The 21,407-nt window shown below is 54.7% G+C and overlaps 1 pseudogene; it reads right to left on the bottom strand.

The window, feature by feature from the left end:
* Positions 1–21,407, bottom strand: part of LOC135199720 (rab3 GTPase-activating protein non-catalytic subunit-like) — a 79,203-nt pseudogene extending 57,796 nt beyond the window's left edge.

The raw sequence follows: 21,407 nt of genomic DNA, 5'->3' as shown, positions 1-21,407 counted from the left end.
ACCACTGAGTGTCCCACCAAGCGGTCCTGAAACTCTTGGAGAGCGTTGAACGCCGCCTTGAGTTCCAGGACATTGATGTGAAGGTGCTTCTCGTGATGGTCCCACACACCTGCAGCCAGCAACTCCTCAGGTGTGCGCCCATCCCTCGGTCGATGCGTCTGAGAACAGAAGCATCTCCGGGGGGGGAGTGCGTATGGGCACTCCTCTTAAGAGGTTCTTGTCGTCGAGCCACCAGGCTAGTCCTGGCCTCACCTTGTCCGTGATAGCCACGGAAAGTAAGGAGGATCCTTGGCCTGAGACCAACTCTCCCTTAGTCTCCACTGGAGAGACCGCAGGTGAAGACGCCCGTGAGGGACTAACTTCTCGAGTGACGACAGATGGCCGATCACGACTTGCCATTGCTGTGCTGCCTGTTCCTGCCGAGACAGGAACCGGCCGGCTGCCTCCCTGAATTTCTGCTGATACGCAAGTCTGCGGGAAAGACTTGCCCTGCTACCGTGTCTATCAGCATGACCCAGGTACTTCATCTTCTGCTGGGTTCGAGTCGGACTTCTCGTAGTTTATCACGATCCCCAGATCGCGACAAACTTGAGGAGCCGATCTCTGTCCTGTAGCAACTGCGAGCGGGAGCTCGCCAGACTAGCCAATCGTCGAGATACCTCAGAAGACGTATCCCTTCCGTTCGAATGGGCCCAAGCCGACACCAGAGTGAACACTCGCGTGAACACCTGTGGGGCGGTGTTTGAGACCGAAACAAAGTGCCCTGAATTGGTACACCCGTCCCGTCGAAGATGAAGCGGAGGTACTTTCTGGAGGACTGATGGATGGGTATTTGAAAAATACGCGTCCTTCAGGTCCACTGAAAGCATGAAATCGTTCCCCCTGATCGAGTCGAGCACTGAGCGTGCCGACTCATCGTGAACCGCGTCGTGCGAACGAAGCGGTTCAGGGGAGAGAGGACTAGGTTATCACCGGACGCCAGCCCCCCGATGCCTTCTCCACTAGGAAGAGGCGGCTGTAAAAGCCCGGTGACTGGTTCTCCACGATTTCTACAGCTCGTTTCGCCAGCATGGTCTTGATCTCCTGTCGAAGAGCGTTGTCCTTTGTTTGATCCCCGGACATAGGTCGTAGATGGACCGGTTTGGAGATGAGGGGGGCCGAGACTCGAAGGGTAGTAGATATCCCTCCCCCGAAGGCGTCTACTATCCAGTTCTCGGCGCCGTAGCGCTGCCAAGTCGCCCAAGTGGCTGCTAGGCACCCCCCCACTTCCGGCAGCAGGTGAGGGGGAACGCCGTCCCTAGCGTTTCCCTCCTCGTTTCGACTTCTTTCCAGCACCTCCTCTGGGGAAAGGAGGGCTGGGAGGAGGGCTGGTTGCGGCCTCCTCTAGCAGAAGTTGAAACAGCTGGAGTCTTCACACGGGGTTTGGACGGTGCAACCATCATTCGCCGCCGTGGAAGCGCTAGCCAAGCTCTTTGGTTTGGCCGCAGTTACTCGAGGTTGCCCAGAAACCTTCGAGACTGCCTGGTGGACTAAGCGGTCACTCTCGTCAGTGCGCCGCCGTTCCAACCGCAGCGTCCACCATCTCTCCAGGAAAGAGAGCTGGGGAACTCCTAAGAGGTCCATTTCGTAGCCCGAGTGCCGCCTCACGCCCGGCCCCCTTGGTCACTCGGGTAAGGACTGCGTCCCTACGTCGAAGAACTAAGTTGGCCCACAGGTTAGCAGTCTGATGGGCGAGGTAAGAGATTGCTCTCCTCCAGACTGGCACAGTCTCCTGAAGAAGCGTCGTCTTCGAGAGCAGAACTCCCAGAGCCGGCCGCTACTTTGGATATTGTGAGGGACCACAAATCCAACGCCAGGAAACTGCCTGGAATGCTGCCATAGCGGTAGATTCCAGGGCAAGTGCCTCCTGCTGCGAGAACCATAAGTTCTCCGACAGGAGCTGCTGCAGGGACACACCTGGAGTCAGCCTCGCTAACTCCGGGTTAACCTGTTTCGGCAGTATCGGGTCTTCCGATGGCACGTAAAATCGCCTCTGCCGCTGTAGAGGAGGAGGAAGCAGCTTAGAGACCGTCCGGATTTTAGCGAGTCCTCCCGTCCGGAGACGAGATTCTCCACCTGATCCAGGACCGAGTCCGCAAGCTCCGATCGTGGCAACCCCATCATCATTTTGGGCTCCCTCTTGGGACCCCAAAATGATTCGAGCCGGGACGTGGGCTCTGCTGGTGGTAGCGGCGATCCTTCCGCAAGGTCATTATGCAGACGCATCAGCTTAATGACCTCTGCGAAGTCCTCTGTATCTCAGCGTTACAGCGTCTTGTGGAGTAGGACCGTCCAGTCCCTCCAGCAAGAGCATATCCCTCGATACTCCTCCTTCAGAAGGAGGAAACAGCGACAGACCCCTGACGGTCGCCTCACCAACTACTTGCGGCGTACGTTTCTGGTCGGTCCTAAGACCGTGCCTGAGCCGCACGGCGTCATAGCTGGGTCACGAGCAGGCGCACCTCTCGTGATCGCATTCCTTGGTACCTCGCTCCTCCGGTATAGCCGAGGAGGTTTGAAAAGGTACAGGAGAGGCAGACCTGAGGGCGCTCCCCCCTCGCTCGCTGGCAGGAACAGCGTGCGGGGTGGAGGGCTGCTGCTGATCGTCAACCAGCAGTGACCTGGTTCGAGCAGCAGGTCCTAGCCTTGTTTCCGCTCGACCTGGGGCGATTGGCTCGGCTCGAGAACGTCGAGACCGATCTCTAGCGTCAGGCGAGCTGCCGCTGGTCACCGTCTCCGCCTCCCCGTCCCATCGGGAGCGGCGGACGGGTGTGACCTGCTAGGCTCCCTTTCGCGTCGAGACCCGGCCAGCGTCCTCTCGGCGCGTCAAACCGCTGGTACCGAGCCGTGGCTGGTACCGGCGGCCGTGGGGACTCCTCCTCGCCTCAACCCGTGGCCGGTCCAGCGACCGTCACGTCAGCCCGAGCAGCCAGTTGATCGCTGCGAGAGCGTCCCACTGGCCTGGCGAGATCGGTGTGCACGACTCTCGCCAGTCTTCTGCTCCGCGCCGCTGTCTTGACGGCGAGCGAGCTCGGGCGTCAAAACTTTGGCTGGACGGTCCTCTTTGGAAGAGCGTCCACTCGGTGCTTCTCGCGAACGAGAAGGCGGCCGAGACGGAACCTGGTTTAGCGGCAGAACCGCTAGCACCAGGTGAGGACGCACCAGCCGAGGCTGGTGCACCTCTGGTCCCCGTCGACTTCTTCTTTGCAGAAGAAGCGACGGGCCCCGTTCCCGAAGAACAGGAGGAGGCCAGCAGAAGAGCTCCCCAGCTCGCCTGAGCGAGCCGGGCCCTTAGAAGATCCCGAAGGAGTCTTCTTAGGGGGGGAGGAGGCAGCCTTCTTCTTCTTCGGCTGTTTGGGCCTTAGAAGGTCGAAGGGGAAGGAGAGGCAGCAGACGACGAAGAAGACGATGAAGACGACGACGACACCTTCTTCCTCTTCCTCTTCTTCTTCGCCAGGCTCCGCAGAACAGCGTCAGGTCTTCCATCCAGGAGGGAGCCGGGGCAGTTTGCCGAAGCAACAGGGCCCGACTGCCCTGTCCGGAAAGACCTGAGACTGTGACAGCAACACCAGCAGCAGGAACAACAGGAACAGGTCCGGGAATAGCAGGAACGGCAGGAACATCTGAAAGGAATGTGCAGGCCGATCTGAAAAGGGAAAGAGTAGGCTGGAACGGCAACAGGTACGGCAGGCACGGCAGGTACCACGGGAGAGCCAGCGTCCTGTCGGCAGTCACCGTCATCCGTGGCACTGGCGGCAGGTCCAGGGGGTACTCTTTGGGCAGCGGAAGTCCGGGGTCGGCAAAGGAAAAAATCCAGGTGGTGGTGGCACCGTCCTCCTTGGCACGGCAGCAATTGGTTTTTGTATATAGCCACCGTGGGTGTCACCGACATTATATGGGGCGTATATACCAGATGTGGTGGCATCTCATACGCTGGTGTCGTTATTGTGGTAGTAGTTGTGGTCACCGCACCATGATGACCACCGCCGACCCGCCAACCGCTGAAGCAACCCCTGGATGCTGGGCACTCCCTGCAGTCCCAGCGACTCCCACACCTGTCCCAAGTCGTCCTTCGCTGATGGCACACCTGCGGAAGCAATAGTCGGGTTAGTTGGAGGGCTTCCTCACGCCCTGGGGAAAAGAAGAAAACAAAACACAGAGCGGACGGAAGACCACGAGTACAGCTGTACGTCCGGGTAGCGGGCGCCCTCCTCCACACTCGACGGATCGAGAGAGGAAAAGGACTCCGCTACCCCCCCCGCAGGGGAAGGCGCGAAACGTGGGGGACTGGCGGGGGCAGGAAAGAGGACGAAGTGTCCGTCACCAAAGGAGTCACTGGACTTTCCGATGACTTCTTGGCCGGCCTAAGTCTCTTCCTGCCCTCGTACAGCACCCACTGCGCCTCGGACCAATTACACATATGACACAAGGGTTCGTTGCGGGAGCACTCTCGCCCCGGCAGCGAGTACAAACCTCATGGGGGTCCACGTCAACGAATGACCTGAACCCTCCACATCTACGCCCCTCCAGCCCGGGGACACACTCTACGGGCGACTGGAGGGCGCGGTGATATCTCCATTCTTCCAATTCACTCATTGCAAGATCAATAGAATTGTAAAAGTACTTACAGTCACTCCTGATTTATACAGAAAGAGAGGCAAATACTCAAAGTCAAAGCAAACGACAAAGCGGGCAGAGCGATGGCGAACACGTCCTCCCACATACGGCCGAAAGCAAAAAGTGATTTGTTTACCTCCCAGTCGCGCGGCGCGCGACGATCGGACGAAGCAGTTAACTACCGTTCTCCCCTTGTTCGAAGCTTACGACCGTTCCAGCTGCCGCTAGCTACTTCCTATTGTTAAAGGACCGAGGGTTTGTATTACGTATCGGAACAACTGGATATTCCCGTCCGATCTCCTCTATTCCAGGTTGGTCGCCTACTGTGAGATAGTTTCTTTCAGCAGCAGTCTTCTTCCCAATGCTAGAAATTCCAGGAATTCGAGCATAGGCGAGGTTCCCGATTATCGTGTAAACATATCGGGGTCGGGGATTCTCGTCTCGCTCACTTTGGACCGTGGTCTCGCGTAAGTGTTTTGAAGATCGTAAAAAACTCGAACACTCTGAATGCGCTAGAAATTCCGTAGAATTCTAAGCAGTCTGCGAAACCCCCACCGAATTCGTCAAACGATATCGGCTGGTGGTCCTCTCGATTCCCGTAGAAATCGAGAATGGGGCAGGATTCCTCCTCAACGACCGGGGCTTACGTCAGGTAGGACCCGAAGGTCCCCCCGGTAGCGCAGTCCCGAACGTGGGATCCTACAAAGAAATCTCTGTAGGATCCTTCCCCTTTCCCTCGTAGCCGTAAGGAGAGAGGGAATGGGGGAGGAAATTGGATATACTCGCGCGCCCTTCCCAGTGGAACTAGCAGTTGGAGAAGAGTAGGAGCAGCCATCGAAGGCGATGGCCTCTCCAGAGTCTGGGAAAAAACGTATCGTCAGGAGAAAAAGTTTCCCGCGGAGGGTTACGAACTCTCACTGTAGGTAAGGGTCTGCCGCCACTGTGAACGTCGTCTGGGTGGGGCTGATCGACACCTGACAGGAGAGAGCCGATACCGTCCTCCGACTCATTCCAGTCCTCGTCGAGGTCGAAACCTCTCAGGAGGACCGAAGGAGTTATTTAAATACGGTGTCCGAAGACACGTAGAAACGCCGCTGTCGCAGTAGAGGAGGTGGAAGTAGCTTGATCGACCGGCCAGAACTGAGAGAGCCTTCTTGTCCGGAGACGAGAGACACTGGTTCGAGACAGAATCGGCAAGCTCGATCGCGGCAGACCCACCGTCGGTTTGGGTTCCCTCTCGGGGCCCCAAAACGACTCGAGCAGAGACGTGGGCTCTGCTGGTGGGAGCGGCAATTCCTCCGCAGGGTCATTATGCTGACGAATCAGCTTAATGACTTCTGCAAATTCCTCTGTATCTCGGGAGTAACCGAGTCTTGCGGAGTAGGACCGTCCAGTCCCTCCAACAAGAACAGATCCTGAGATACTCCTCCTTCAGAAGGAGGAACAGCGGCAGACCCCTGACGGTCGCCTCCAGCTAATTGCGCGTATGTCCTGGTCGGTCCTAGAACCGTGCCTGGTCCATACGGCGTCATAGCGGGATCGCGAGCGGCGCACCTCTCGCGATCACTCATAGGTACCATCGCTCCTCCCGGTGTAGCCCGAGGAGGTTGAAGGTACAGGAGAGGCAGACCTGACGCTCCACCCCCCCCCTAGCTCGCTGGCAGGACCAGCGTGCTTGGAGGGCTGCTGCTGATCGTCAACCCGCGGTGGCGATCGAGCAGCAGGCCTAGCCTTGCCGCTCGCCTGGGGCGAGAGCTTGGCTGGAACGTCGACGCTGATCTCTAGCGTCAGGCGAGCTGTTGCTGGTTACCGTCTCCGCCCGTCCCGATGGGAGCGGCGTCAGGTGACCTGCTAGGCTCGCTGTCGCGGTGAGACCAGCGAGCGTCCTCTCGGCGCATCGAGCCGCTGGTACCAGCCGTGGCTGGTACCGACGGCCGCGGGGGATTCCCCTTCCTCGCCTCACCCGTGGCTGGTCAGCGACCGTCACGTCAACCCGAGCAGCCAGCTGGTCGCTGCGAGAGCGTACCACTGGCCTGGCGAGAGTTGTCTGCACGACACTCGCCAGTCTTCTGCTCCGCGCTTCGGTCTTGGCGGCGAGCGAGCTCGGGTGTCAAGACTTTGGCTGGACGGTCTCATCCCGCGGGAGACCGTCCACTCGGTATTCTTCTCCGCTAACGAGAAGCCGAGGCGGATCCGGTGGTTTAGCGGCAGAACCGCTAGAACCAGGCGAGGAAGTGCCAGCCGAAGCTGGTACTCCTCTGGTCCCCCGTCTTCTTCTCCTTGGTAGAAGAAAAGACGGGCCCTGTCCCGAGGGAGCAGGAGGACCAGCAGAAGAGCTCCCCGAATCGCCGGAGCGAGACGGGCCCTTAGAAGGTCCCGAAGGAGCCTTCTTAGGGGGGAAAACCCGGGTTACAGTGGTCGCTGCAAGAGCGGCCCACGCTGGCCTGGCAAGAGTCACCTGGAGCGTCTCTCACCAGCCTTCTGCTCCGTGCCGCGTCTTGGCGCCGAGCGAACTCTGGCGCCGAAACTTGGCTGCACGGTCTCCCGAGGGAGAACGTACACTCGGGATCTCTCGCGAACGAGAGACCGAGCCGGAACCTGGCGTAGCAGCATCGCCGCTAGCACCAGGCGAGGAAGTACCAGAGCTAACCGATACTCCTCTGGTCCCCGTCTATCTCTTCCTTACGGAAGGGGAGACGGGCCCCGCTCCCGAAGGAGCAGGAGGACCAGCAGAAGGACCCCCCCGTCCCCACCCCTTAGAAGTTCCCGAAGGAGACTTCTTAGGGGGGAAGGCAGCCTTCTTCTTCTTCGGCTTATGGGTCCTTAGAAGTCGAAGGGGAAGAGGGACAGCAGCAGACGATGAAGACGAAGATGACAGCTTCCTCTTCTCCTCTTCCTCGTCAGCCACGCAGGACAGTCGTCAGGTCCTCCATCCAGGCGGAGCCGGGGCTATTGCCGAAGCAACACGGCCCGACTGCACCTGTCCGGAAGGACCTGGGACTGGGGGAAGACACACCGTGGGCAGACCAGCATGGACAGGCACAGGAACCAGGAGCGACAGGAACAGCAACCAGCTCAGGAGCGGCAGGAACAGCGGAAGCGGTAGACCCAGAAGGGACAGCCAAGCCAACAGCGGGAATCACATCAGCGGCAGGTACGGCAGGCCCAGCGATCGCCTCGTAGAATCATCGGCAGTCAGCGGAACCTGGGTCCTGGCGGCCGGTCCAGGGGCGAGCTGCTGGAACAGCGGAAGTCTGGGGCAGGCAACACGAAGAAAACAGGCGGCGGCGGCAACCCCACCTCGGTACGGCTGCGGCCCTAGTAGCGGCAGACGGCGTCATCGACACAGCATGGGGAGTGTAGACCAAGTAGGGGGGGAGCAGCATAAGCGGCCGTGGTAGTAGTGGAGACCGCCCCAGACCTCGCTAGACGCTGCAGCAGCCCGTGGATGCTAGGCACGCCCCTGCATCCGCGGTGGTCCATACCTGTCCAAGGTCGTCTCCCACGGATGTAGCACCTGCGGTAACATAGATAGATTAGTAAGAGGGGTTCCCTCACGCACGGGGGAAGGGGGGAAGATGCCCCACCCCGAACGCAAGGAGACCCCAAATACAAAATTACAACGGAAGAAGCTGAGCGGGGGGCAGGAAGGAAGACGAAGAATCGGATACCAAGGGGTAGTCGCGGGAGAGCTTTCCGACGACTTCCTGGCAGATCTTCGCTTCCCCTACCCCCGCACAGCAGTGAAAAGTAATATGAAACAAAATGAAACAGAATACTGCCCTTGCGATTCACTTCATAGAACTTAAAGGGGAAAAAATCAATTCCAGGGTAAGAACGGAAACTTGATCCATAATATGATGCTATCATAAAATATATATGAAAATGAAACAGAATACTGCACTTGCGATTTCATTTCCACATAAAAAATCGTAAGGATCAATTCCCGGGTAAGAACGAAAATTGATCCAAATTAAATTTCATGCAAATAAATAAATGAAAATGAAAAGAATATTGCAATTGCGAATCCACTTTCATTGCATTCTATTATACAAAATTAAAAAGGCTCGTGCCGAGCGCAATCACACTCTCGGTAAACGAACGCACAGGGCAAAAATATAATGAAAAAAGAGTACTTACATTTTTCAATTACACACTTTCGCCCAAAATACATGACTCGGCGCGAGCGCGCCCGCCCTCGGCACCGAGACACAATTCAAGGGTTCAATTCATGAAAAGAGAGGAAATCGCCGGCATCCTTGCAAAATCTACGCAATCTACGCATCAACTCCATGTTGGTTCATAACTTAAGTAATGAAAATGAAAACAGTGTACCCACAGTTTCATTTTCAAGTCAAACAAACCACTAGTAGAAAACACTCGCCGCATCTACGGCGATAACTCCATGTTGGTTCATAATTAAGCAATGAAAATGAAAACAGTGTACTTACAGTTTCATTTTCAAGTCAAACAAACCATTATTAGACACAATATAAACAAAGCATACGACGATGAAGCGGGCAGAGAGCGATGACGAACACGTCCTTCACACCCACGGCCGAAAGCAAAAGTGATTTGTTTACCTCCCAGTCGCGCGGCGCGCGACTGTCGGACAAGCAGTTAACTACCGTTCTCCCCTTGTTCGAAGCTTACGACCGTTCCAGCTGCCGCTAGCTACTTCCTATTGTTAAAGGACCGATGGTTTGTATTACGTATCGGAACAAATCGCCTCTGCCGCTGTAGAGGAGGAGGAAGCAGCTTAGAGGACCGTCCGGTATTTTAGCGAGTCCTCCCGTCCGGAGACGAGATTCTCCACCTGATCCAGGACCCCAAAATGATTCGAGCCGGGACGTGGGCTCTGCCGGTGGTAGCGGCGATCCTTCCGCAAGGTCATTATGCAGACGCATCAGCTTAATGACCTCTGCGAAGTTCCTCTGTATCTCAGGAGTTACAGCGTCTTGTGGAGTAGGACCGTCCAGTCCCTCCAGCAAGAGCATATCCCTCGATACTCCTCCTTCAGAAGGAGGAGCGACAGACCCCTGACGGTCGCCTCCAACTACTTGCGCGTACGTTCTGGTCGGTCCTAAGACCGTGCCTGAGCCGTACGGCGTCATAGCTGGGTCACGAGCGGCGCACCTCTCGTGATCGCTCCTCGGTACCTCGCTCCTCCTCCCGGTATAAGCCCGAGGAGGTTGAAGGTACGGGAGAGGCAGACCTGACGCTCCCCCCTCGCTCGCTGGCCGACCAGCAGTGAGTGGAGGGCTGCTGCTGATCGTCAACCCGCGGTGACGGTCGGGCAGCAGGGCCTAGCCTTGCCGCTCCCGCCTGGGGCGATTGGCTCGGCTGAGAACGTCGAGACCGATCTCTAGCGTCATGGCGAGCTGCCGCTGGTCCACCGTCTCCGCGGCCCGGTCCCAAATCGGGAGCGGCGGAACGGGTGACCTGCTAGGCTCTCTGTCGCGTCGAGACCAGGCCAGCGTCCTCTCGGCGCGTCAAAACAACCGCTGGTACCAGCCGTGGCTGGTACCGGCGGCCGTGGGGACTCCTTCCTCGCCTCAAACCCGTGGCCGGTCAGCGACCGTCACGTCAGCCCGAGCAGCCAGTTGATCGCTGCGAGAGCGTCCACTGGCCTGGCGAGAGTCGTGTGCACGACTCTCGCCAGTCTTCTGCTCCGCGCCGCTGTCTTGACGGCGAGCGAGCTCGGGCGTCAAAACTTTGGCTGGACGGTCCTCTTTGGAAGAGCGTCCACTCGGTGCTTCTCGCGAACGAGAAGAAGCGCCGAGACGGAACCTGGTTTAGGCGGCAGAACCGCTAGCACCAGGTGAGGACGCACCAGCCGAGGGCTGGTGCACCCTCTGGTCCCCGTCGACTTCTTCTTTGCAGAAGAAGCGACGGGCCCCGTTCCCGAAGGAACAGGAGGACCAGCAGAAGAGCTCCCCAGCTCGCCTGAGCGAGCCGGGCCCTTAGAAGATCCCGAAGGAGTCTTCTTAGGGGGGGAGGAGGCAACCTTCTTCTTCTTCGGCTGTTTAGCCTTAGAAGTCGAAGGGGAAGGAGAGGCAGCAGACGACGAAGAAGACGACGAAGACGACGACGACACCTTCTTCCTCTTCCTCTTCTTCTTCGCCAGGCTCCGCAGACAGACGTCAGGTCTTCCATCCAGGAGGGGAGCCGGGGCAGTTGCCGAAGCAACAGGGCCCGACTGCACCTGTCCGGAAAGACCTGAGACTGTGACAGCACCACCAACAGCAGGAACAACAGGAACAGGTCCGGGAGGGAACAGCAGGAACGGCAGGAACATCTGAAAGAGAATGCGCAGGCCCCTGATCTGAAAAGGAATGAGCGGCTGGGACAGCAACAGGTACGGCAGGCACGGCAGGTACCACAGGAGAGCCAGGCGTCCTGTCGGCAGTTACCGTCATCCTCGGCACTTGGTGCGGCAGGTCCAGGGGTACTCTTTGTGGCAGCGGAAAGTCCGGGGTCGGCAATACAAAGAATCCAGGTGGTGGTGCACCGTCCTCTTTGGCACGGCAGTAATGGGTTTTTTGTTATAGCAGCCGTGGGTGTCACCGACATTATATGTGGCGTATACACCAGATGCGGTGGCATCTCATATGCTGGTGTCGTTTACTGTGGTTGTAGTAGTGGTTCACCGCACCATGAGTGACCACTGCCGACCCCGCCAACCGCTGAATCAACCCTTGGATGCTGGGCACTCCCTGCAGTTCCCAGCGACTCCCACACCTGTCCCCAGGTCGTCCTTCGCTGATGGCACACCTGCGGAAGCAACAGTCGGGTTAGTTAGAGGGGTTTCCTCACGCCTGGGGGGAGACGCACCCCCCAGAGCGTACGGAAGACCCCGAGTACAGCTGTACGTCCGGGGTAGCGGGCGCCCTCATCCACACTCGACGGATCGAGAGAGGAGAAGGACTCCGCTACCCCCCCCGCAGGGGAAGGCGCGAAACGTGGGGGCTGGCCGGGGGGCAGGAAAGAGGACGAAGTGTCCGTTACCAAAGGAGTCACTGGACTTTCCGATGACTTCTTGGGCGGCCTAAGTCTCTTCCTGCCCTCGTACAGCACCCACTGCGCCTCGACCAATTCATACATGTGACACAGGGCTCGTTGCGGGAGCATTCTCGCCCCCGACAACGAGTACAAACCTCGTGAGGGGTCCACATCAACAAATGATCTAAAACCTCCACATCTACGCCCCTCCAGCCCGGGACACACTCTACGGGCGAGGCTGGAGCGGTGATATCTCCATTTCTTCCTCACTCATTGCAAGATCAATAAAGCAAATGTACAAGTACTTACAGTCACTCTGATTTATACAGAAAGAGAGGGTAAATACTCCAAACTCAAAGCAAACGACAAAGCGGGGCAGAGCGATGACGAACACGTCCTTCCCACACACGGCCGAAAGCAAAAGTGATTTGTTTTACCTCCCAGTCGCGCGGCGCGCGACGATCGGACAAGCAGTTAACTACCGTTCTCCCTTGTTCGAAGCTTACGACCGTTCCAGCTGCCGCTAGCTACTTCCTAATTGTTAAGGATCCGAGGGTTTGTATTACGTATCGGAACAAACCCAGTTTACATGAATCTATGTGTGGTCAACACTTCACAAGACAAACCATTCATAGACTAATTAGGGTGCAGGAAAGGCACTCTTTCATTAAAGAATCATGCAGACAAAACGATACCCTTAACCCTTCAGTAAAAGCATTGCAGCAAGTACTACCCCAGAGAAACAGGGACACTGAGAGAAGGCTGTGCCCCCTTCAGGATGAGGCAAACACTACAGGACCAAAGACCTAAAAGTCCAGACATTTATGAAATGGGTCTCTACTTTCTAACTTTACAAAAGTTGTGGGAGACTCCTGGAAAATGACAATTTGTCGAAAATTGCATTTTTTCCTAACTATACAAACCTGAGGTCCTTTAACAATAGAAGGTAACTAGCGGCAGCTGGGACGGTCGTTAAGCTCGAACAAGGGGAGAACGGTAGTTAATGCTTGTCCGATCATGCGCGCGCCCGCGCGCGCCCGAGAGGTGAAGAATCACTTTTGCTTTAGAGGCCCTGCAAAAAAGTTGCCAGAGTGAGGGGTGGCATGAGGGTGGGGGGGACTATATGTAAAGGACCTCAGGTTTGTATAGTTAGGAAAAAAAAATGCAATTTTTCGACAAATTTGTCATTTGTTCCGATACGTAATACAAAACCCTCGGTCCTTTAACAATAGGAAGACTCACTTCTTGGTGGGAGGAATCTGAGTCTTTTTTGGTGAACAGACTGGTGTTCGTCCAACCCTGGAGTGCCTCCCTGGTCGTAAGAGCAAGGGAGGGATCCAAACCTCTGTCCGATTGAGGGTCGGGGTGTGCACCGCAGGATCAATGGTCAGACCTCTGGGCCAAGTACTAAGAGAGAGGCAAGCGTATCTCTTCGTACCAGCAAGCAAGAACTTGTTCCTGTTTGCAAGAGACCCCATCATAACATAAAATGATGGGTTTGTCTCAATTTGGCATCCACTACTCCCTCCCCCTTGTTGGAGGAAGTGGTGGATATTTACTCCTATCCCTACTGAAAGGGATAGGATGGTGCTCTATTGAGTAGCTCACCTGCATCTCGTCCTTACCCAAGCAGGGTGACGACCGTGTCCCTCTACCCAAAGGTAGAGGAAGAAAAAGATGGGAAGAGGAGCCAGTCACACTCTCATTCCTCATCCATTCTTTACGGTCACACCAGGACTCGATGCTGTTCAGCCTGCGAGGGTCTGGGTTAACTACACAACGTGTTGAGCAACCACCACGGTTCCTAAGGAAAAAGATCCAAGGAACTGTGGGCAATATCCTGAAGGTAGAAGGAGGTGCATGCGGTCCGGTTGGACCAGGCGCCTACCTTCATTACCTGCGCCACGGAGAAGTTCTTGCGGAACGCGAGAGAATGATGAAGAGGCGTCCACACTCATCCTGGGTGTCGAGTTTCTTCAGACAGCTCCGTCGCACCTTCACAGGACAAGCAGCATAGCCTTCGTATCGGAGGCGGCGGTGAAGTCCATTAGGGAGGGTATTGTGAAGGACTCGAACCAATCGTCAGTTACCGAAGGGTCTGAGTTCTTCGCTACGAAGATCGGTACGAAATCGAGCGTCACAAATCCCATCCCTTTGTGCTTGACTCTCAAGAGAAGTCATGCAGTTACCTAAGACGAAAAGAAGGGAATAGTCGTATGACCTATCCCTCTTCTCGACTTTGGTTATGACAGTTACTCATACTGACAAGCTATTAAGACGAAGTAATGATTGCTCTGGAACAACCGAACTAAGTCCACAGCATAGTTCGTAACTGACTCGGGCGCACTGACAGCTGCCGACTGACTGGTTCGGAATCAGTAGAGGCAAGTTGTCCAAGCATCCGGGTAAGTCACGTGACCTTCGCCCACCCTTTAAAGAGTTATGCGAGAGACCAAACAAACAAAAATATTTGTTAGTCCACCCGATGCCAGGACGGCGCGGCGATGATTCTCTTAATGCATAAGCTCAAAAGGCGAAAGTCAATTGCCTTCAAAAGACCGAGGGTCCCTGATGGCAAGAAAATCTCATAGACGTTGAATCTCAGCTTAAGGAGAAACAACACTATGTGACGTTGAAGACGAAGGTAGGCAATGAATGCAACCTACGTCTTCCAGCTGAATCGAGAGAAGGAATCTCAAGATTCTAAACCTGTGCTTACAAATGACCTGAAAACGCTAAACCGCCATTTCATTGCTGTTCGTTGTGTGCATGAAAGCGGGCGTTATTCAGTAATGAAACACAGGGGAGTGCCGCTTGAAGAACTGCTTCTCATGGGCTGAACGTTTGGAAGTAGAGCTGGCAGGTGTGGGAGTAGGCGATGTCTTTCAATACATCTGCTAATCCGGGGTGAACAATGAACAATTGTACACCTCCGAATACAAGATATTTTGAGGACAAACTCAGATTCCGCCAAAAATCATTCGCATTATCGGGATACGATGCAGCAAGAGACTATTACAGAATTCTGTTACCGTGCGGTAAACAGAAAGATGAGAGTCGAATAGATATCTCTGTTTAAAATTCTCGCAATACCGAAGACGATGAATACTAGCGTTTCTCAGCAGTAGATGGTCATTCATGTATGCGAGAATCCCCGTTAATCAGAGACTTAAGTCCGTGATTGTTGGGCAGAGATACGGTTGTTATTCAATCAAAACAGGTGAGAAAGACATAAACAACCGTCTATCTCAAAGCGGCAGCTGATACTGAAATGTCCTCGGGCAATTCAATACGCGTAGCTGTCGCTGACTCGTCATCCTGAGTTGCCAAGTAATTTTCCTCCTTTCCACGAAAGGAATGCGTTCGGCTAGAAACCACCGAGCATAAAAAGATATGCTCGAGCAATTATATTTAAGCGAACGAATTTCGGTAAATATAAAAGCTTAAATGGTGTTGTTGTGACAACACCATAAGTATATAAAATTGAAACTGGAAACTCCTGGGAGGTTGCAGGCAACCCGGGTTGCAGTTCAATTAGAATACTTTTCGCCTAAGTCGCAATCCGTAAATAAAAAAACCAGGATATGCGCCTACCCCTCGGACCATTCAACTGCTTAGCAGAATCAGTCGCGAGGTTAATATACGTAGTATATTTGTAGGATTCTGAACAACGATCTCCATCCTAAATTCTTTCCTTCAAGAAAACAAAATAAGGATTGGAGATCGACCACCTTCGTTCTCTATTAAAGAGAGTGAAGGAGAAGTCTTCCTCGAAGGAAAGCTTCAATGGTGAACAGAATACTAAGACGATAGTTCAAGCCAAACTGGATATTCCCGTCTGTTCTTCTCTATTCCAGGTTGGTCGCCTACTGTGAGATAGTCTTCTTTCAGCAGCAGTCTTCTTCCTAATGCTAGAAATTCCAGGAATTCGAGCATAGGCGAGGTTCCCGATTATCGTGTAACATATCGGGGATTCTCGTCTCGCTCACTTTGGACCGTGGTCTCGCCTAAGTGTTTGGAGATCGTAAGAAACTCTAACACTCTGAATGCGCTAGAAATTCCGATAGAATTCTAAGCAGTCTGCGTAAACCCCCACCGAATTCGTCAAACAAACGATATCGGCTGGTGGTCCTCTCGATTCCCTTTGTAGAAATCGAGAATGGGGCAGGATCCCTCCTCAACGACCGGAGGGGCTTACGTCAGGTAGGACCCGAAGGTCCCCCCTGGTAGCGCAGTCCCCAACGTGGGATCCTACAGAGAAATCTCTGTAGGATCCTTCCCCTTTCCCTCGTAGCCGTAAGGAGAGAGGGAATGGGGGAGGAATTGGGAGGTATCTCGCTCGCCTTCCCAGTGGAACTAGCAGTTGGAGAAGAGTAGGAGCAGCCATCGCCTTGCGGCGATGGCCTCTCAGAGTCTGGGAAACGTATCGTCAGGAGAAAACGTTTTCCCGAGGAGGGTTACGAACTCTCACTGTAGGTAAGGGTCTGCCGCCACTGTGAACGTCGTCTGGGTGGGGCTGATCGACACCTGACAGGAGAGAGCCGATACCGTCCTCCGACTCATTCCAGTCCTCGTCGAGGTCGAAACCTCTCAGGAGGACCGAAGGAGTATTTAAATATGGTGGTCCGAAGACACGTAGAAACGCCGCTGTCGCAGTAGAGGAGGTGGAAGTAGCTTGATCGACGGCCAGAACTGAGAGAGCCTTCTTGTCCGGAGACGAGAGACTCTGGTTCAAGACAGAATCGGCAAGCTCCGATCGCGGCATACCCACCGTCGGTTTGGGTTCCCTCTCGGGCCCCAAAACGACTCGAGCAGAGACATGGGCTCTGCTGGTGGGAGAGGCGATCCTTCCCCCGGTCGTTGTGCTGACGAATCAGTGCAATAACCTGGGTAAAGTTACTCTGAATCTCGGAAGTTACAGCGTCTTGAGGAGTAGGACCGTCCAGTCCCTCCAACAAGAGCAGCTCCCAGGACCCTCCTCCTTCAGAAGAAGGACCAGCAACAGATCCCTGACGGTTGCCTCCAATCACTTGCGCGTACGTCCTGGTTGGTCCTAAGACCAACCTGGCACGTGCGGCGTCGTACGGGTATCGTGAGCGGCGACATCTCTCACGATCAGCCTCCTATATACCTCGCGTCTTCCTGGCGTATGCCGAGGAAGTTGAAGGTATCGGAGAGACAGAACTGACGCTACCCACTCTCCCCTGACGGTCGCCTCCAATCACTTGCGCGTACGTCCTGGTTGGTCCTAAGACCATACGTGGCACGTGCGGCGTCGTGACGGGATCGTGAGCGGCGCACCTCTCACGATCACTCCTAGCTACCTCGCTCTTCCCGGTGTAGCCCGAGGAAGTTGAAGGTAGTGGAGAGACAGACCTGACGCTCCCCCCCCCACCCCCCCCGCTCGCTGGCAGGAGGACCAGCGTACGTGTGGGGGGCTGCAGCCGATCACCAACCCGCGGTGGGGATCGATCTGCACAGGCCTGGCCGTGCCGCTCACTGTGGCGAGCGGCTCGACTGAGCACGTCGACCCCGGTCCCGTGCGTCAGACGAGCTGCTGATCGGTCACCGTATCCGCCCGGTCCCTGTGGGAGCGGCGGTCATGTGACCTGCAGAGTCGCTTTCGCCGTGAGACCGGTGAGCGTCCTCGCGGCACGTCAAACCGCTGGTACCAGCCGAGGCTGGTACCGTCGGTCGAGGGGACCTGGGGGACCTCTCTTCCCAGCCTCCACCCGTGGCCGGATCAGAGACCGTCACGTCCACCCGAGGTACCGGCTGGTCGCTGCGAGAGCGGCCGCTGGCTGGGAGAGTCACCTGAGCGGCTCTCGACAGTCTTCTGCTCCGTGCCTCGGTCATGACGCTGGAGCGAACTCATGGCGTCTTAACTTTGGCTGCACGGTCACCCGAAGGAGATCGTACACTCGGAACTTCTCGCGGACGAGAAAACCGAGCCGGTACCTGGCTTAGCAGCAGAGCTGCCAAGACCAGGCGAGGGTGTACCAGCGGTAGCCAGCACACCCTTGGTCCCCGTCTTCTTCTTCTTCTCAGAAGGGGAGACGGGCCCCGTTCCCGAAGGAACAGGAGGACCAGCAGAAGAACCCCCCCGTCACACCGGAATGTGACGAGCCCTTCGAAGTTCCCGAAGGAGTCTTCTTAGGGGGAATAACAAAACCCGGTTACCAGCTGGTCGCTGCGAGAGCGGCCCGCTGGCCTGGCGAGAGTCACCTGAGCGGGTTCTCGCCAGCCTCTGCTCCGGTGCCGTGGTCTTGGCGCCGAGCGAACTCCTGGCGCCGAAACTTTGGCTGCACGGTCTCCCGAGGGAGAGCGTACACTCGGGATCTCCCGCGAACGACGAGACCGAGCCGGAACCTGGCGTAGCGGCATCGCCGCTAGCACAGGCGAGGAAGTACCAGAGCTAACCGATACTCCTCTGGTCCCACCCCGTCTATTATCCTTCCTTACGGAAGGGGAGACGGGCCCCGCTCCCGAAGGAGCAGGAGGACCAGCAGAAGGAACCCCCCCCCCGTCCCACCTCGGTGGGACGGGCCCTTAGAAGTTCCCGAAGGAGACTTCTTAGGGGGGGGAGGCAGCCTTCTTCTTCTTCGGCTTATGGGCCTTAGAAGTCGAAGGGGAAGAGGCAGCAACAGACGAAGACGAAGATGACAACCTTCCTCTTCTTCGTCAGCTCACGCAGGACAGTCGTCAGTCCTCCATCCAGGCCAGAGTCGGGCCTATTGCCGAAGCAACACGGCCCGACTGCACCTGTCCGAAGGACCTGGGACTGGGGAAGACACACCAGGGCAGGACCAGCATGGACAGGCGCAGGAACCAGGAGCGACAGGAACAGCAACCAGCTCAGGAGCGGCAGGAACAGCGGTAAACACAGAAGGGACAGCCAAGCCAGTAGCGGGAACCACATCAGCGACAGGTACGCACAGGCCATCCATCGCCATCGTAGAATCATCGGCAGCCAGCGTGGTACTGGCGGTCGGTCCAGGGGCGAGCTGCTGGAACAGCGGAAGTCTGGGGCAGGCACACGAAGAAAACACAGGCGGCGGCGGCATACCCCTCCTCGGTACGGCGGCGACCGGCCCTAGAAGCGGCAGACGGCGTCACCGACACAGCATGGGGAGTGTAGACCAGCGGGGGGAAGCAGCATAAGCGGCCGTGAAGGTTGTAGTGGAGACCGCTCCAAGGTCACCGCCCCAGACCTCGCTAGACTCTGCAGCAGATCGTGGATGCTAGGCACGCCCTGCAGCCGCAGTGGTCCATAACCTGTCCAAGGTCGTCTCCCACGGATGTAGCACCTGCGGTAGCACAGACAGATTAGTAAGAGGGGTTCCCTCGCGCACGGGGGGGAGACATGCCCCACCGAACGGAAGGAAGACCCCAAAAACAAAATACGAGGAAGCTGAGCGGGGGGGCAGGAAAGAAGACGAAGAATCGGATACCAAGGGAGTCGCGGGAGAGCTTTCCGACGACTTCCTGGCAGACCTTCGCTTCCCCTACCCCGCACAGCAGTGAAAAGTAATATGAAAATGAAACAGAATACTGCACTTGCGATTCACTTCATAGAACTTAAAGAGGGAAAAATCAATTCCCGGTAAGAGCGGAAACTTGATCCATAATAATATGATGCTATCATAAAAATATATGAAAATGAACAATACTGCACTTGCTATTTTCACTTTCACAGCAATAAATCGTAAGGATTAATTCCCGGGTAAGAGTGGAAATTGATCCAAAATTAAATTTGATGCAATTAATAAATGAAAAGAAAACTGCATTGCGAATCCACTTTCATTGCATTCTATTCATACAAAATAAGAGGCTCTTGCCGAGCGCAATCAAGCTCTCGGCAACGAACGCACAGGGCAAAAATATAATGAAAAAGTGTACTTACATCTTTCAATTACACACTTTCGCCCAAAATACATGACTCGGCGCGAGTGCGCCCGCCCTCGGCACCGAGACATAATTCAAGGTTCAATTCATGAAAAGAGCGGAAATCGCCGTCTCTACGGCGATAGTTCCATGTTGATCATATTAAGTAATGAAAATGAAAACAGTGTACTTACAGTTTCATTTTCAAGTCAAACCAAACCATTAGTAAAAAACACAATATAAACAAAAGCATACGACGATGAAGCGGGCAGAGAGCGATGACGAACACGTCCTTCACACCCGCGCGGCCGAAAGCAAAAGTGATTCTTCACCTCTCGGGCGCGCTGGGCGCGCGCACGATCGGACAAGCAGTTAACTACCGTTCTCCCCTTGTTCGATTCGAAGCTTACGACCATCCCAGCTGCCGCTAGTTACCCTTCCTATTGTTAAAGGACCGAGGGTTTGTATTACGTATCGGAACACACAAAATTTTGAGTAACTTCCACCTCCATGTCCCTCTTAAAAGGTAGTCAAGATATCGTATTGAAACAGCCTCCAATTTCATGACCCCAAATAGTTATTAACTTCAGATGCTTTGGCCATTTTGGTGTCCTTATGAGCAATAATTTGGCAGCTGGTTAGGCTAGAAGCAATCACAAGGATGAAGGCGAGATTATTTTGGTGCTAAGAAAGCAGAGACATTTTGACTAAATGCCCCCTAGACTAGCATAACATAAAATGGAGTGAACACAGTGTAAGAAGAAGATTATGCACACGAAATCTGAATGTGAAAATGGGCCAAACTTAACCTTTCCTAGAAGCCTGTGTCCTTTCCTAGCAAGACCTTACCTTCCTAACCTGATTTAGGGTGCCATTCCCTGACCTGGCCAAGATAGATAACAAGAATATTGAAAACGGATCAGTGGGACTTAATTTCCATCCAGACATTGGGTCTCTTGCATTGGTAACCACCTAACCAGGACAACCTTTCCTCTCACCTAACCTTCTACCTAGGCTACCTACCTACTATAAAGTGTTGTCCCCTGACCTAACCAGAACTTACCTTCCTACCCAGACTTAAGGGTGCTGTGCACTGACCTGACTGGATGGGTTGGTGTGGGGGCTTCACCGCTCTGGACACCCACAAATTAACACTTAACATAGATAGTAAAATGTTTTCCCAGGAGGAAAACTTACCAACACCTACCCCTTCTCCCTACTCTGCATAGGTAGGTACCTAGGTATCTACTAGTACCTACTACCTAATAGGATACCCAATACTAAAACCTAGAGTGATATATAGTAGGTAGCTAGGCTTGGAAATTATAGTTTCCTGTAGAATTCGGGTTTCTTATTAAGAATTTACTGTTAATTTTGGGCGGGTGACTGTAATTAACCCCCAGGGGCCAGTACTAAACACGACAAAATACGTTGAACGCCCCAATCCCTAGTGGATGTCGTATTCGCGGTTACATTCCTTGCAGTCCGTGCAGAGTTATTCTTTAGAATTACCAGGCTAGGTAGTAGCTAAGGCCTGCCATACCTAAAAGTCAACGCCTACCCTAGCTTACTTTCTCAAGCTACCTAGCCTAGTAGTAGCTAGCTAGTACCTAGTAGGTAGCTAGGCTACCAAGGTACAAACTTACCCGGTAGTCTACTGATTAAGCTGGTTTCTGGGGAATAAATCCATGGAAATTTTTGACAAATTCTATGTTAATAGCCTATAGCATTGGACGTCCATTACTTGGAACAGAAATGCCTAGCTGGTTAATTTACTAGGTTAAACCAGCCGTAGATAAGGCAGTACCTAGAGGTGGTCTAACCTTTACACCTAAAGTAACGTTCAAATAAACAAAATAATCCAT

The sequence above is a fragment of the Macrobrachium nipponense genome, chromosome 26 (assembly GCF_015104395.2).
Source record: "Macrobrachium nipponense isolate FS-2020 chromosome 26, ASM1510439v2, whole genome shotgun sequence".
NCBI lineage: Eukaryota > Metazoa > Arthropoda > Malacostraca > Decapoda > Palaemonidae > Macrobrachium > Macrobrachium nipponense.
This window is presented reverse-complemented; position numbering and strand designations above follow the sequence as displayed.